Here is a 16912-nt window from a genome sequence, read left to right as displayed (position 1 = left end):
CACACCAAGAGCTGGAGATGGACGGTGTGACCCACTGGCCTCTGATAAACGTTTGCATCCTGCTCTGTTTATGCAGCAGCCCAGGAACATTTTTACAACATAATGAACTAAATAAAAGTGATTTCAGGCGTTCAGTTGTTCTTGACGAGCTGGACAGAGTTTTTGTTTTCTGACGCCTGTCATGGTGGAGCCGGCGGCTTTCTGAAGGAAACGGATACCGACGGCTCAAAATGGAAAAACCTTCCCAACGTTTTAGTGATTCATTGTTTATTTCCTGGTTTTCTTCCAAATCTGCAGGTTAAAGTTTTGTCCACTTATTGAATTTAACCAACAGTTTCTAATTCTGGACTTTTGACCCAAACTGTGACAGAAAGATGATTAAAACTCAAAGAAAACAGAATCAGAGCTCATCTTTGTCTCAAATTCAGGTCATGTTTGTTTGACCTGTGACCTTATTCACTGTTTACATTGGATATTGTTTCTGATATTTCTATAAAATAAACACCTTGATGCCACGTTCTGGACAGAAACAAGGTTTTGACACCAGGAGAGGCTGAACTGATGGTTCCCTGGTCTGAAGTGAATGTTTTCCCAGCAGTGAAACTGAAACCGTCGCTGCAGCGATGGAAGGAAACCATCAGCCTCCACTGAAGCTCGTTTGCATTCGTTCGCTTGATGTGTTTTACTGTAAACAGGGACTTTAAAGCCCAACCTTCCTGCCTTCTGTAGAAACGTGATTTTCACTAGCTCAATTATATTTTCACGCTTGATGTGGTGCAGGAAAAGCGTCCATGCCGGACGGAGAGGTTGTGTATTTTTAAAAAGTCAGTGTGAGCTTATCTTGTAATCTCAAGTTCTTCAGGTTTACTCGGCGCTGGATGACGTGTTGTGGAGTGAAGTCTGCGCTGCAGCCCGGCGTTTCGGCCAACCGATCCATCCATCATCGCCTCATAGACTCTCTGCTGTGTTTTACTCAAACGTGCTTTTTGTTTGGAAACCATCCATCACAGTCCGGAGCGCGACACACCAGTCCAAGAAGCCAAACACAGAAAATTCTTTCCACAAATTGCTTAATTTTCTTCCTCATAAATTGTGCTGTGTGAACATATCCCGACACTTTATGGCTGTTTATGTTAAAAGTTGAAGTGATCCATAGCTCAGGAGCATGAGAGCATAAATTCAGTTTTCACATGTGAGCCTCAAGAGCTTTTTAAACTGATTAAGGGTCTGAAAGCAGCTCTGATTATCATTTCCATACACAGAATATACAGCAGAAAACTTCAAACACTCACATTAGTCATTGTTTTTTATCAACAGTGAATCTAAACCTTCATGGTGAAGTCTAAAGAGTAAAAATTAGGCTGTAAATTACAGATTAAATGATCGTTTCCACTTCAGTAACTATAAATGTGTCAAATCCTTGGAGAGGATCCTTTAGTTTTCAGCAAATATTATTCTTCTATAGAAATACATCTTCAATATTATTGGTGTTTTCTGTTATTTTCAGTATGAATTAAATAAACTGGCTGCTGTCAGTTTATTTAATTAGTTAGAAAATAAAATAAAATAAAACAAGTAGTTTAACAACCTACTGCTAGAAAGAAAATCTACTAAAACATTGTGTTCCTTACGTTGGCTGATGATTTGATGAAACAATCGTTTAACAATCAAGTTTATAAGCCTCAACAAATAACTGACAGTTTACTGGCTTTTCTGTTTATTTAAACATTTTGTCTCACAAACAGCCTGAGACCCCAAATTAGAAATAAAACCATCCTGAATGAAAAACAGTTTCACTGAAAATGTGAAGTTAGAAAAGCAGAGAACGTCCAAGAAAAACTCAACGATTTAGTAAACTTAAAAACAACAATTGATTGAGACCAGATAAGTTAAAAAGAAAGTCTGGCTGCATGGAGAGAACAGATAGAGTTTATTTAGCGTTTTTCTCTTAAAATATAATTTTTTATTCATTTGAATGGATCAGCTCCACATTTACTGTGAAATCATTCAGTTTAGTGGTTTGGATATTCTTGGAGGCGCCGCAGTGAACATTTTCACTATTTTTACCGTGTTTTTATTTTTTGGGGTGATGTGAAAACAAAACCCAAACAAGAAATCAGACTGATTCGTCTACACGCCTCAGTTTGGGTGAAGTGAACTCTGGTTCGGTTTGAATGCATATGTGAACGCCAAGCGGACCGGAGACCGCTCCAGAAGCAGGAAGTGGACTACAGCGCAGGGCATTCTGGGTAAAGACAACCACACTGGGCTTGTGGTCCTGCGTCAAAGAAAGAAGAGAAATCCTCCAACTGCTAAAATCTGACGCCACTTCAGTTCGGTTTACGTTTTGTGAAGAAGGAAGTTGCGCTTGGTGTCTCCTTCAGAGGTTGATGTGTCGTTTCCTTCAGTAGCTCTTGGTGCAGCGCCCCCGCTGGTGAGGAGGGGAACGTGTTGCTCTAAGGGTTTGGTTGGTTTGACTCAGAGCAGACAGAAAACAAAAACTGAAAGTGAAAATGTTTGAATAAGTTGAATTAATTATTTTCACTTTAAGGTTTACTAGCTTCATGCCAACCTAACAAACACATTAAACTGTTGAACTCTTATTTTTTCTCCAGCCTCATCAACCATTCCCATAAAACATCCTCTCTCTGTTTCCTCGCCTCTCTTCCCTCCTGTCTTTGTTGGCTCTATAAATAAGTCTCTCTGCCGCCCCGTTTCGCTGCTGCCCCCCCGTCCATCCGTAACCCCGTCCTGCTCTGCAGCTGATCTTTCCCGGCCGAGCCCTCAGGTACCAGGATAACCGGAAGCAGAGGCTGGAGCATGCATCACTGTCAGCCTAAATGTGGAATCAGCATTTCTGAGCGGGCCGAACCTCCGGCTGGGCCTAACCCCTACCTGGTCAGTCCAGGCAAGACGGCGTGGCCCCTTAAGGCTTCACACCTCCCTGGTATTGATTTTACCTTTTTTTTTATCTGCAGAAACAAAGAGACTTTCTCTGTTACATGATATATCATAATCACATCATTTGTAGCTTTGAGGCCACAGATGTGCAGGAAGCGAGGCTGACAGAGAGACCTAGATAAAAAGTGTGGCCTGTCTGAAGCTAAAAACTAATTGTAGCGTCGAAATTTCTGCTCCATTTCTCAGTTTCTTCAAACTGCTGTAGAATCAAAACTGCAAGCAGAAGATATGAAGGTTTTTATACAAACTGATGGGATTTCTGCAGGTTTTACTGAAATGTGACAAAACTAGTTCATCCCAAATATACAGTCATATTCAGTACATTAAGATACTATTAGAGTTCATGTCAGTAGCTCAGTTCACAGTTTATCGATTAGTAGTGATGATATTTTTGATTACAGTCAATGAAAACATGACGTTTAAAATCAGAATATTACATTTGGTGAATGGATGAAACTGACGTTATGCAGTGAATCACAAGTTTTCACTTTTAACTGCCTAATTTAAGAAGTTGAAACACCAAATATATCTAACATGCATTCATTCACACATTGAAACATGAACCAACAGAAACAAACGGTGCTTCCAGATCGGCGGCTTGTCGGGTCCATTTTCTCCTCTTGGTGTTTCAGCTTCCAAAGCTGAAAAACTTCCTTTAAAGTTGTTTAGATTTCAAGCCTTTTTTTTTTTTTTTTTGCACAAAATCATTTTTATATTTTAGTTTGTTGAGTTCTGCCTATTTTGATCTATAATAAAAATTATACAGCCGTACACTTTTGAAAAGCAGAAGTGGAGCCTCCTGCACAAGCAAACAGAATGCAGCAAGGGGTTTGTAAGACAACCACCAATTACTTGTCTTTTCCAGCAGCCATTGTGCAGTAAAACTAGGTGACCAAACAAACTGGAGTACAGTTTGGGTTGCTAGGTAACGGGTTGGGCTTAGCTTGGGTTGCTAGGTAACGGGTTGGGCTTAGCTTGGGTTGCTAGGTAACGGGTTGGGCTTAGCTTGGGTTGCTAGGTAACGGGTTGGGCTTAGCTTGGGTTGCTAGGTAACGGGTTGGGCTTAGCTTGGGTTGCTAGGTAACGGGTGGGCTTAGCTTGGGTTGCTAGGTAACGGGTTGGTCTTAGCTTGGGTTGCTAGGTAACGGGTTGGGCTTAGCTTGGGTTGCTAGGTAACAGGCAATGCCTGCTGATTTGTGACATTGTTATATTTCTGAGTTTTTTTGACCTGTTGACATCGAACTGTTTTGTATGAGACTCCAGTTGATAAGGTTGAGTCGGCGCCACCTTGTGGACGAAATGCAGTCGAATTTTGAACAAGATCTAATGGAAGAGACTCTAAACCACATATGTCAGAGTCAAGGCCCGTGGGCCACATCCGGCCCGCGAGAAGATTTTCTACGGCCCCTGGGATGATCTTGATTTATTATTAGAACCGGCCCGCAGCAAGCCGGCACCCCGTCTGACAACACGCGCACCCCCCCCCGGTCCGCAGGAAATTTACGAAGGCTTGGGCCGGTCCGCTGCACTAGACCAAATGCGTCATTTAAAAAAATCTCAATGAACATTCGATCAGTCCGGCCCTCGGCTTGTAGCTAGATTTTTTATTTGGCCCTCCGTCCATTTGACTTTGACACCCCTGCTCTAAACTATAGAAACTTATCAAAGAAAGGGATGGAAGCATTTTCCTTCACCTTCTTTATCCTTTTTTTCTTTAAGCTAAAAGACAAATTATTTTCTCTTCCTTCTTCTGCGTTGACGTCATTTGTGGGAAATGAAGGAATTTGTCATAAAGAATGTCAGAAATCGGTTCGTTGAACCGTGAAATCTCAACAGTCCTGTCGGTTCGTGGAGCATGTGGGAGCCTTTAGTCTTACATTCCTGTTTTACAGTCATTAATCTCAGGATTAACTGTAATCACTCTGGCGACTTGCAGCTAATGGGTCAAACTGAAACGAGGCTGCCGCCGCCCCCAGGCTGCGTCGCCATGGTAACGAAGCAGACGGACGTCTGGACGGCTGTCAGGATCAGTGGAACCGTCTCTGTCAGAATCTGTTTTTCTGTGGAGGAGGAGGAGGAGAGGTCAGTCTGCATCGTCGCTGCTCCTAAATCCTCACACTGAGCGACTCGTCAGCTGATCCGGCTTCTTCTGAAGTCTAAGAAGCCTTTTTTGTTTTTACAATTTTGAAGAACAAAATAATCCAGCAGCCTCCTGGATAGGGAGGAGGAATCCTCCTACATTCTTCTTTCCCTGCCTCTGATGTTGACCCCTGACCTCTGACCTCTCGGTGGAGTGTGTCGGGGATCATCATTAGGCTGGTCTGGAGCCGCTGGGAGACTTCCAGCTCCAGATTCTCCACAAAGCAAAAATGTCATCTCTAGACACCAGCTCAGTGGTGCAACTTGTTTTTCTTCATTTTACTTTGACTTTGCTTCTTCTGATTGTTTTATTTTTTATTGTTCTAATCAGACGGTGATTTTATCTGCTGGAGAGCATCATGTGTGACCCGCAGTGAACGCAGACTGAGCATCAGCAGGCCATCGGTCTTAAAACCAACAGCAGCCAACATTCACACCTGTGCACTCAGGTACCAGCTGGGTTCAGTTTTTTATCCAGAGACAATTTTACAAATGATTATTGAGGAATTTTATGACTTCTCCAACAAATCTTCACACCTAATAACCACATCTGTGGTTTGTGCTGCAGTTCAAACCTTTTCTCTGGGTTCTCCATCCCACCTTCCAGAGTCAGACGGGCTGGGATTACTGGTCCTGTAATGGCCTGGTGTGTGTGTGTGTGTGTGTGTGTGTGTGATGGGCTGGAGTCAGCAGGGTGTAACACACCTACAGCCCAGTGATTGTTGGAAAGGCTCCGGCCATCAGACTGCTAACCAGGTCCAAATCGGTCCTCCAAGGTTTCAGTAATTCCAGATATTTCACCGAACCTTTAAAATGAGGTCACTGGTCACAACCCTGAAATATTCCTGCAGGTTGCAGGTAAGTAACGGGTAACATCCAGTAAAGTTCTAGGAAAGTTCCCAATCAGACTCATGATTACTAATCAGCCAAGTTTCAGAAAAGGATCCTTTAAATGTAGAGAGATGGGATTTATGATGAATTATATAAAACTGTTCACCTGAACCTGATGTCATAAATCAGGTCACTACTGTCAGAAAACACAACAAAACATTGAAGTCATTAACAGACATCCATTCATTTTCACTTAGAAAATGAATGGATTCCTGCAGAGCGTGTTAATCCCAGCAGGGTGGAGCTGCAAGGTGGAGCTGCAGGGTGGAGCAGCAGGGTGGAGCTGCAGGGTGGAGCTGCAGGGTGGAGATGCAGGGTGGAGCTGCAGGGTGGAGCATCAACCTGAAGCTGCTCCACGCTGCGTCCAGGTCCGGCGCTCAGATCCTCACCGCTGAGCCGCCGCTGGGATTCAACTTCACACTTCAAATATCACAAAACAAAACTATCTAATTCAACCTGAGGAATGCTTAGCAGCATAATTAGTAAAACAGTTTTTAGTATGTTAGCTGAAGATGTTTATACATCTGGAGGTTTTATGTTTTTATTTAATCTTGATTTATAAATTGTCTATTTTCTATTTCTACATAGTTTTTTAGTGTTTAGTGAATTTGCAGTTTGCAGGTTTGATTACATGAATATTTATGTATTTGTACTGAATAATAAATTGTGTTTTAATGCAGAGGACGTCCCAACCAGAGGCTCTAAACAGATTTACAGATTTCTTCTGTTTCAGGTTTGTATGAATTTTTCCTGTCAGATAAACTAATAAATAAAGTGAAACGACAGAACTGCAGCCAAATGACCTGACAGTCGTCTGCAAACGTTGACCTCTGACCTCCTTCAGGCAGGTACGGGGCGGAGCTTCACGGTGCGTTCGCTGACAGTCAGACACGGGACGTAGCAGAAATTCTCTGGTGGAGTCGGGCTCAGGTTTGCCATCTGTCAGCGCCGCTATCGATCCGGGGTCACACCGGGACCCCGACCCCTACATCACACACACACACACACACACAGACGTTTGTGTGTGTATGTGTGACGGCGGTGTGACAGTCGTTTTCCCAGGGTGACGTCTGTCAGTGTCGGCCTGCTGGGCGGCGACGCCGCCGTCATTCCTAACCTTTCTAATCCTCCACGCTGACCCGATCACACAGCAGCGGCTCTCAGGACGGGCTGCATGCTGAGACACAAAATGTCTGTGTCCACATGTTGTCATGGTTACTTGGTAGTTAAAACTATAGCTGGAGGTCAGAGGTTGAGGTCCGAGTCTGGAAAATGACCCAGAAGATTTTAAATCTCTGACTTTAAAATCCAAAATGGCTGCCTCTGAATCATATATTATAAATCTTTTTTTTTTTTTTTTTAACTCATTGGCTGCCAGTCAAATTCATCAAACTGCTTTGCTCCTTAGTTTAGAGTAGCAGCGTGTTAAATGGTATCTTTTCAACCCGGAGCTGAGACAGAAGATGAAGCTCCTGCCACTTCTCTGGGTTTCATCACATCTTCAGGCGGGTGAATTAGCCGTTAGCTGCAGCTTGTAAGATCTTTACGGTCTGTAAATGTAAAGAGTTTGGAGTCAAAGTTCCTGTGAAAAACCCTGAGCTGAATAAAAATCCTGTCCATCCTGCAGCCCTGCTGTCCAGCGGAGGAAACGTCTTTAACTGGGATTGATGCTCCGCTACGAGTTTATAGAATGAGCAGAAAAGCAGTTTTCTTCCTTTTCCCGTTTGCTGCTGAGCGGCTGCTCGTTTGTTCAGATTAAACCTTGTTGACGATGAGGAGGGATCCTTCATCGCCTCCAGACTGCTGCAGGTGATCCAGGCGCTGCGGAGTCTCAGGTTCGATTCCTGCTGGGTTTCTGCATCAATCAAAGCTCAATCCAATCACGCTAAAGCTGTGCAGCTCGTTTTTTCTTTCCTGATCTTCAGGACACTCAGACTTTCTTCTTCTTTACGAATTAACAGAAACTTTTTGGAGTTTTCCATCATGTTATTCATCAAAAACACACCTTGATTCTTTCATGTATGTTTGAGAAATCCTTTAGTCTCCATGACAACCATTCAGCTGTGTGAAACGCCTGGGTCGGCCTAGCTCCACCCTCAGGACGCAGCTCCTCCCCCACTCTGCTCCTTCAGACTAGCCTTAAGTAATTAGCAAACACCTGCTGAGCTCATTATAGGAGCTGCTGCTCAGTGAAACGCTGGTGAAAATGTTCTTAAAGGGTTAATAGAGGAGCCATGTTGGGACGACTTCCTGAAGGCGGAGCTTCAGAAAGAGCAGAAGATTTTAAAAACACAGAAGCCCAATTTACAAAATGGCAGTCAGTGCCTGGAAAACACTTAACATTTCCACTTTAAATGATGTAGAAAACTTAGTTTATTATCTAAAGAATATAAAAATCCAGACTCAATTAAAATGTTTGTTTTGAATAAAAAAACAAGTTTGATTTTTGTGGCCCTGAGTTAAACCTGAAAGTTTGTATTTCTGGTTTACAGGAAGTGTGTGTGTGTGTGTGTGGGTGTGTGTGTGTGTGTGTGTGTGTGTGTGGGTGTGTGTGTGTGTGTGTGCGTGTGTGTGTGTGCGTGTGTGTGTGTGTGTGTATTGATCTTGTTTTCATTGTGACTGCTGAACGTCGTTGTGCGTTTCTGTAAAACGTGTTTCATGATTTCTGTGACGTTTCGTTGGCTCTACCTGCTGAATAAAAGGCCGGCTGTGTAGAAACGTTTAAACGGCGATGAATCTGAAATGTGTGCAGCGTTTCTCCCTCTAAGTGGAGGAGGAGGCGGCAGGAAGTAGGCGGGGGTCCAGTTTTTCTTCTTCATTAGTGTTTGTGCCTTTAGGTGTTAAATAATATTAATGACCTCTAGCGTCGTTACTTTCCTCTGAGCTCGGCCTCGCCTCAAGTGATTTTATCGACTCGCCACTCCTCCGCCGCGCTGTGTGTGTGTTTATGTGAGAGGGAGATTATTCTGCGGCGATATTATCAGGAACTTTAATAAGTTGATTAGCAGCGAGGCGCTATCTGCTAACTGGATCTAGATGATGACGTTGATTGGACGGAGCGCGGCGCCATCCATCTTTCTGATTGGCTAATAACTGAAATCCATCACTGTTTCCCTCGGTTTGGGCCCGACGTGTGTGTGTGTGTGTGTGTGTGTGTGTGTGTGTGTGTGTTTTATTCCCTCCACTTTATCTGTTCGTGTTCATTTCGGTCTTCTCTTTTCCTTTATTTACTCTGTTCATTCCACCTCTCCGCCTCAGTCCTTCCTGTTACTCTGAAATGGGAAAGTCTTGGTTTTCTCCTTTTTCTAACCTTTAGGTTTTTTTCTTTTATAGTTTATTTTACTTGGTTTTGAGATGAACTGAGTTTTTCACTTTCAGTTCAACCATGAAAAGGTTTTGATTACATTTCAAAAATGTTAAAGTGGAGAGAAATATAATTATAATTATCAAACAGAAGTTGATATGGAGAGAAAAAAATCAAATTAACTCAGTATATAATAAAAGTGGAGATAAAAAGATCAGATATAAATAAAGAAGAAAGAAAGAACTGAAAGAAGAAGCTTTTTACTTTGGATGAACTTAATAACTAAAAGAAATAAAAAAGCAGCCTGTAAAGTTTCTCTAATCATTGAGAAGGAAAAACTGAAACGCAAAGAAAAAGTGTGGATTGTGTGTTTATCTTCACTCTTAAACTCTATTGTTATCAATGTTAAATATGATATAAAAGAAATATGACTTCCTAATTGAACGCCTGTAAATTGGGCCTCTGTTTCTTTCAAATCAGAGCTTTCTGAAGCTCCGCCTCCAGGAAGTCGTCCCAACATGGCTCCTCTATTAACCCTTTAATGTTTTTACCAGCGTTGCTCTGAGCAGCAGCTCCTATAACGAGCTCAGCAGGTGTTTGCTAATTGCTCCTGGCTAGTCTGAAGGAGCAGAGTGGGGGAGTTGAGGGCCGCTCTGTGAGGCAGAAACTAGGAAACTGCAGCTCTGAGGAGGAGCTGCGCCTCGAAGGCGGGGCTAGGTCCACCCAGGTGTTTAGAGGCTGAATGGTTGCCATGGAGATTAAAGGATTTCTCCAACATGCATGAAAGAATCGAAGCAACACTCCAGGAAAAAACATTATAACTTGATGGAAAGTTTTAAAAGTTGCTTTGACATGATACTGTCTCTTTAAGTATTCCTCAAGTAGTTAGATGTTTATATTCATGCTCTTATTTTGAAAGGAGTGAAAGAGGCAACATTTCCGTTTCCTCTCTTCACGTTGGCTCTTTTTTCCCTGATAATTTTATTTCAAACAAAAACCAAACAGGAATAAAATAAAAGAAACAAGATGAGAAGATGTCTATAAGTACGATATGTAAGGGAGTTACAGAAAACGTAAACTATATAATCAAAAATAAATTGGTGCTGGAGGGTTTGAATCCTTCTAGAGCAGATATAGGTTGAAATGAGGTTTGTTCTTTATTATTAGCATTTGACTAAAAACTATTAAGAAAATATTTTTCTTATGGATCAGCACCTTGATCCAAAATATTAGCAAGAGAGTTTCACTAATACCAAACCAGCATGTTTACACTGGGTGTGTGTGTGTGTGTGTGTGTGTGTGTGTGCGTGTGTATGGGGGGTTGTGGAGAGACGAATTATTTTTCTTTATTAAGTGAGCTGCTTTCCTCCGGGACGGCAAACACAACACACATTAATCTAACCTGCTACTGCTGCGTCTCTCTCTGAGTGCGTGGGCGTGTGTGTGTATGTGTGTGTGTGTGTAGAGAGAGAGTGAGAGAGAAACTGAGAGAGAGTCTCAGGAGTGTCGGCCGGTGTAGAAACTGTGAATTGGCTCTCTGCTAAGCTCAAAGACTAATTACTCAGAGTGACCTGGTGGCTGCGCTAACACTCACACACACACACACAGACACGCAGACACACACACACACACACACACACACAGCCGTTGGTTGGTCAACAGGTGAGTCGGGGTTGGAAACGTTGCTAAACTCTGAGGTTTAAAAGTGTTAGATAAGAGATGTTATTTTATTTGAATGTTTTTGGAAAGTCAAACGCCTGATAGACTAAAAACTTAAAAGTAGTTTAAAGAAAGACCAGCAGAGGGCGCTATAAGGTGGTTGAATTATTATTCATTAGTTACACTAAACCATGTTGGTGGCTGATGCTATCAGGAAGCTAACTAGCAGCTCCTGACATCTGGATTAGAATAAATTCAGTGTTTATAGATGGATGGATGGATGGATGGATGGATGGATGGATGGATGTTCAGTTGGAAGTCTAGTTGGATTCAGTGTTTTTCCTTCCGGCGGCCATCTTGTCTTTCGGCTGCTGCTCGCCGTTTCACCTCGTTTTGTTTCCTGTCTGAAGCTTCCTGGTCATTGGTCTTCATTTGGACCAACACTCTGCTTAATGGACCTGCGTACCACACCGCCGTGCTGCACCACCTGGTTCAACGTGTGTGTGTGTGTGTGTGTGTGTGTGTGTGTGTGTGTTTCAGGTGGCCGCTCTGTAATTAGCCGGGTCAGGCCAATTGACCTGGTGTTGTGAGCGTGTTAGCCTCAGATTGCTAGCGTTAGCCGTGATGGATGTGTGTGACCCTCATTACACAAACCAGCAGGAAAACCTGTGACCCACAGCGACCCGACTCGGCTTTACTGGGTTTGTTTACAAGCATCAGAGCAGGAAAAAGCAGCCAAACAAGCTGGAAACCAGTTGACTGTCCAAAGCACAGGACAGTCGGTCAGTCCAGGTTGTTCATCCAGTTTTACTACTGAAGGATTTTTCATGAGTTTTAAGCTGTTTTTCAGATTAAATCTGGATTTCTGGGAAGTTCTGTAATCAAATATGATCATGAAAATCCCAAAATGTAAAGCTGGGAAAACAATGCACAGCTTTTTACCTGATTTATTTCTGTTCCTCCAGTTAAAGAGAACCTGCATCTTGAATTCAAGGATGTTCTTTAAAAAGAAAGTAAGAAAACTCCAATAAAATCAAGTGACAAGTCATGAAAATCATTCGCCGCCATCATCCTCCTTCCACTTCCTGTTGTTGATCAATATTTCTATTGAAGTATTGCAAATTAATTCTGATGCAGCCAAAAAACCAACTCAACCTAATGCAAAAAAGCTTTTTGATAAAAAACTCATTTATTTTCTCAATTCTGATTTTTGTAGTTTTATGTCTGCTGTGAGGCCTTTGATAAAAATGTCCAGTTTATTGGATGTTTTTCAGTCAAATTTTAAACAGATTTTTAGATGGTTAATATGAAGTTAATATATCAGCACTTAACATCGATATCGACCAATATTGATCATTTTTTAATATATTGATTGCTAAATGAATCAATGTTTATTTTTAACTTGTTGCCGTTTGTTTAGTTAATTTATCCATTTTCTTCTCCAAAGGTGTTGAAACAGTGAAATATCAGTAATCTGCCGTAACAGGGATATTAATATTGGATTATTTTTATAGGTCATTTAATTGAAGTTCAGTTGAATTTTTCACTAATCAGGAGTAAATACCGGATTTCCCGCAGCATTTCCTGTTTCCTAAAAGTTTCGGTTCTCTGTTTCTTTCCAAACTGACTGAGGAAACATGGCGGAGGAGGAGAAACTTTCACTGCAGCTCGTTTAGAAGATGATCGATGAAGATCTTGTGTTATACCGGCTCTGATCCGTCTCCTTTAACTCAAATGATGCCGGACTGAAGCTAACTCCGCCGCGGCGATTTAATGCGACCCGACCCGGATCCAGATTTATAAACGGGACCTGGAGCGTCGGCGTGGGATGGGAGCAGCATTGGAGTTTCCTCCAGCTAACAAGCAGGATGGATTTGTTCCTGGATCCGGTCCTGACCTGCGATCGGCCTCTTCGCTCCGTACAGATCAGCTCTGAAGGTATCGACGCGCTCTGAGGCGGAAAACATCGGCCCGCTAACAAATGATGAAGCCATAAAAACAGGAAGTCATATTTCCTCACAAAGCTCTTCTTTTTTTTTGAAAAATTAAGGTGGAAAGGAGGAGACGGATGAGGCTTTAAAGTGACGGCGGAGGTCTATGACTGCTATTGAGCGGAGCGTCCTTAACAAATGTCCCCATCAGTCGCGGCGGCTGCAGTGAGGCTCGATCAGCCGCCGCTGCCTCCTCTGCACAAGATGGATGTGAGTTTGTGTGGCCTATGACAGAGTAATGTGTCCTGGCATGCTAGTTGGGTTTATTAGCAGAAACTAGTTATTTCTGGGCCCCCCTGTGAGCGCCGGTGTGTGTGTTTCAGCCGTGATAGATGCTCTGCAGCTCCTGTTGATTTCATCCATTTGTCAAGCGGCAGCAGAAAGGGTTAATCAGCTCTCCTCTCTCTGCTCTCTTTCTATTTTTCAGCTTTCAGCCTCCTGCCCTCCATCACCTCGCCTCTCTCTCCGGTTCATCCTCGTCCTCCTCTCCGTTCCCACACTCGGACATCAGGCCAGTCTTTCTGCTTCCTGCTCACTTTTCCTTTCGACCAAAGTTAAATCCACACTTTGCTTTTTCTGTGCACAATATTCTCACCTCTGTTTGTTTTTTTATGATCAAAACCTGCAGGAAAAGTCAAATATTGTCTGATTGTAGGAATTTTACAAAAAGAGAATTTAAATTCATAATTTTCATTAAGATAAATTTTAAAAGGTTTTTAAAGGAAACATTGGACAGTTTTATAATTAGGCTTTAATTTAGTGTTTACATGATCTATTTTGTAATATATCAACTTCTACAGATAAAACTAAGAAAGATTTATACTTTATCAATTAATATGGGGAAAATGAATCAAATATTTGCAAATATGTAAAGAGAACTTCGTGTTTGCATCTTCAGCTGCTTTTTAAAACAACTATAACTTATAAGTAACTTAATATTTTGTTGCATATTTTTGCTATGCAATAAAAGATGAAAAACAAAATAAAACTGAAAGTTTTAGGAATTAATTTCCTGTTTTCTGTCACTGAAGGAATTTCACCAAATAAAAATCAGGTTTTGTTTTTATTGATCTGCAGTTTATTTAGTTTTCCTGGTTTGATTGAATCTGATTTGAATCAACTTTCATATTGTTTCTAACAACAGAAAAACAGTTTTCTAACATTTAGCAGCTTTGATCCTCTTCCCAGATTTAAACACTTTAATTGTTTCTCTTCAAAAAGGTGAAGAGCTTTTTGCAGATCTTAAAAATTAAACCAGAAATATAAAACAATAAAACAATCATCTCTTCACAGTCATTTTACTGAAACTAGTCATTTTTACTGAGTTTCAATAATAACTGATCCATCTTGTTATCAGCCTCTGTTTTCATTTTCATCCGTTTGAGATCCTGAAAATGTGAAATAAAAAATCCTGAACTTCAGCTGATGCTGCGTTTGTTTTGGATCATTTTTATCACAATAATCGATAATCTATAACCAATTCTGAGTTAATAATGAGAGAATCATTAAATGTTTACAGCTTTTATTGTTAACTTAATGAATATGTAAAAATGTTTGTAATTGTTGAGAAAGATGCTGGTTTGGATGAGAATTAATGAAGACATTTTTAAACTGAGTGAATGAACGGATGAATTTAGACTAAAATTAATCAGCAGCTGTTCAACATCAGCTGGACAGAAACTGGAGGCTGAAATTATTCTGCCTGTTTAATTTAAATAAATCTTTATTATCTAGAAAGTTTAGGATGTAAAGTTAGAAAATAACTTTTCTCTGATTTCTCCTCATTTTTCTCCTTCAACTTGAAATCTTTAGAGTTTCTCATTATTTTGAATGAATCTATGAAACATTGTTGAATTTAAGGTCCAGAAATGAATCATCAGAGTTAAACGCCCGACGTTAGAGAGACAAGAAGGAAAGACGTTAACATGTTAAGTGACAAATCAAGTGGATAAAAGCAGTGATGAAGAGGAGGGAGTGATGTGGGACTGAAGGGTAAAACCAGAGAAGAAGGGAAGAAGAAGAGGCAGAGCGCGAGAAACAAACAGTGAAGATAAGAAGTAATGGAGCGGAGCTGGCAGACAGAAACACACTCGTCCCTCTGCTCTCCATCCGTCTCCGCCGGTGGAAATAAGGGCCTCCTCGCTGTCAGCTTGTTATTTTTCCCTCCTCCCTCTCCGCCTCGCTCGCCCTCCGTCCTGTCGGCCGCCGGCGGTCTGTCATGTGTGAAGGTATCGATTTGCCAGCGTTTTAACCATCAAACTGCAGCTCCGCTTTTTAAACAATAACTGACGGACGGAGGGAGGGAGGAGGGAGAGAGAGAAGGAGGAGAGGTTAAACGATAAAAATTAGGATTCATTTACAGATGCAAGGAGGGAAGGAAGACAAATTACTGAAATCATTTAGTAATCGATTCATTTTTAATGCAAAAAGAGACAAAAAAGGTCAATTTGCTGAAAAAATGACATTTTCACAGCAGATAAAATGTTACAAAATTATATTTTAAGATAAAATCTTGTTTGTAAACTTATTTTAATCTAATCTAATTTTTTTCTCCACCTGATTCAGATTCACTGAAGAAAATCTGTTAAAATGTTTGTTCATATTTAAAAAAGAAACTCAGCTGTTTATTTGTATCTTTTAACGCATTTCTAATATTGTACAAAATAAACTAAAGTGGTTAAATAAAAATATGGAGAAAATCTCCACAAAATGTGAATCTTTTTAAATCTAATTGTCAAAATAATTGATAGAAAATTGATTATTAAAAGTTACAACCCTATAAAGAAGTTACATTCATATTTATTTATTATTTTTGTGGATTATTTTTTGCCTCTTCAGCAGTAAATCATATTTTAATAAAACAATTAGCAAAGAACAATAAAATGATTTTAAATGGAGTTTCCCTTCATGACTGGAAGGTTTGTAGTTTTCTAACTCAAATGTTTTTAGTTTATTATCTTTATTCATCCCACTTTAATGAATGGATGTAAAATAATGGAACAGTTTTATGAGTTGATCTTAACAGTTTTCATTTTTAGGAGATTTAAATTGTTTACACATAAAAGATGTGATCAGATGTTCCTCTGTGTGTTTAGTAACTGAGTGTTTGTGTGATTAAATTATCTTTCTGTAAATAAACTGAATGTGAGATGAATGAGGACGATGTGAAAATGGATTTCATGGGATTTTTCTGTAAAGATTCAGTTTTTCTGTCAGTTTTAATGATTAAACTCTAAATAAGTTTAAGTGAAAATCTGAGAGGAAAACAGTCAGTTTGCACTGAACTGGTCAGTCTCTGGACTACATGTCCCATCTGCCCCGGGATCGCCATGGAAACGGACAGACAGGTTTCCCCTGGAGACGCAGACGACTTTTTTATTAATTTATTCTTGATTTTTTTCTCAATATTTTCAACCAAGTAAACAAACAAAAGCTTAGAAAAAATAAATAAATGAGAAAAAATAGAATTGATTTTTTTTTGGTTTTAAGATTTAAATTGTTTCTCTACTTTGAAAGAATTCATTTGAAATTTTTTAGTATTTGGCAAAAAATATATATATACATTATTTTACTGAGGAATCAAATTTATTGAAGTAAAATGTTAAAAAAGGAAGAAGAAGCGACTGAAACGTTTTCATTTCTCATCTCTGACCAAATAACAGAAAAACTTTATGATGTTTTTATTTATTCAAACACAACCGGTTTTGTTTCCATCTCCGTTCTGAGTTTGTTTTTCAGGTTTTTTACTCTTTAAATAGAAATGAAACCGGATTCGTGTCGGCTGGATTCAGTTTCCTCAGTGTGAGGTCAGGAGTCGCTCTGGTTTGATCGGTCCAGAGAAGCGGTGCCGAGTCTGCAGGGGTTGGACTCATTCAGTGGAGCATCTCGTCCCACTGAAGTGGAAAACAATAAGAGAGATGGAGGAGGAGGAAAAGTCCATCCATCCCACTGAGGAAGGAGAGAGAGA

General features: G+C 40.6%; 1 long non-coding RNA gene across 1 annotated transcript; it reads left to right on the top strand.

Moving 5' to 3' along the window:
* The first annotated feature begins 12547 nt into the window (after positions 1-12547).
* LOC122828543 lies at positions 12548-13838 on the top strand. Its single transcript, XR_006370244.1, has 3 exons — positions 12548-12892; positions 13005-13155; positions 13373-13838. It is a non-coding gene; the product is annotated as an uncharacterized LOC122828543 (long non-coding RNA).
* Positions 13839-16912: the final 3074 nt, after the last annotated feature.

The sequence above is a fragment of the Gambusia affinis genome, linkage group LG03 (assembly GCF_019740435.1).
Source record: "Gambusia affinis linkage group LG03, SWU_Gaff_1.0, whole genome shotgun sequence".
NCBI lineage: Eukaryota > Metazoa > Chordata > Actinopteri > Cyprinodontiformes > Poeciliidae > Gambusia > Gambusia affinis.
Note: the sequence above shows the minus strand (reverse complement) of the source record. Positions and strands in the feature narration are given on the sequence as shown.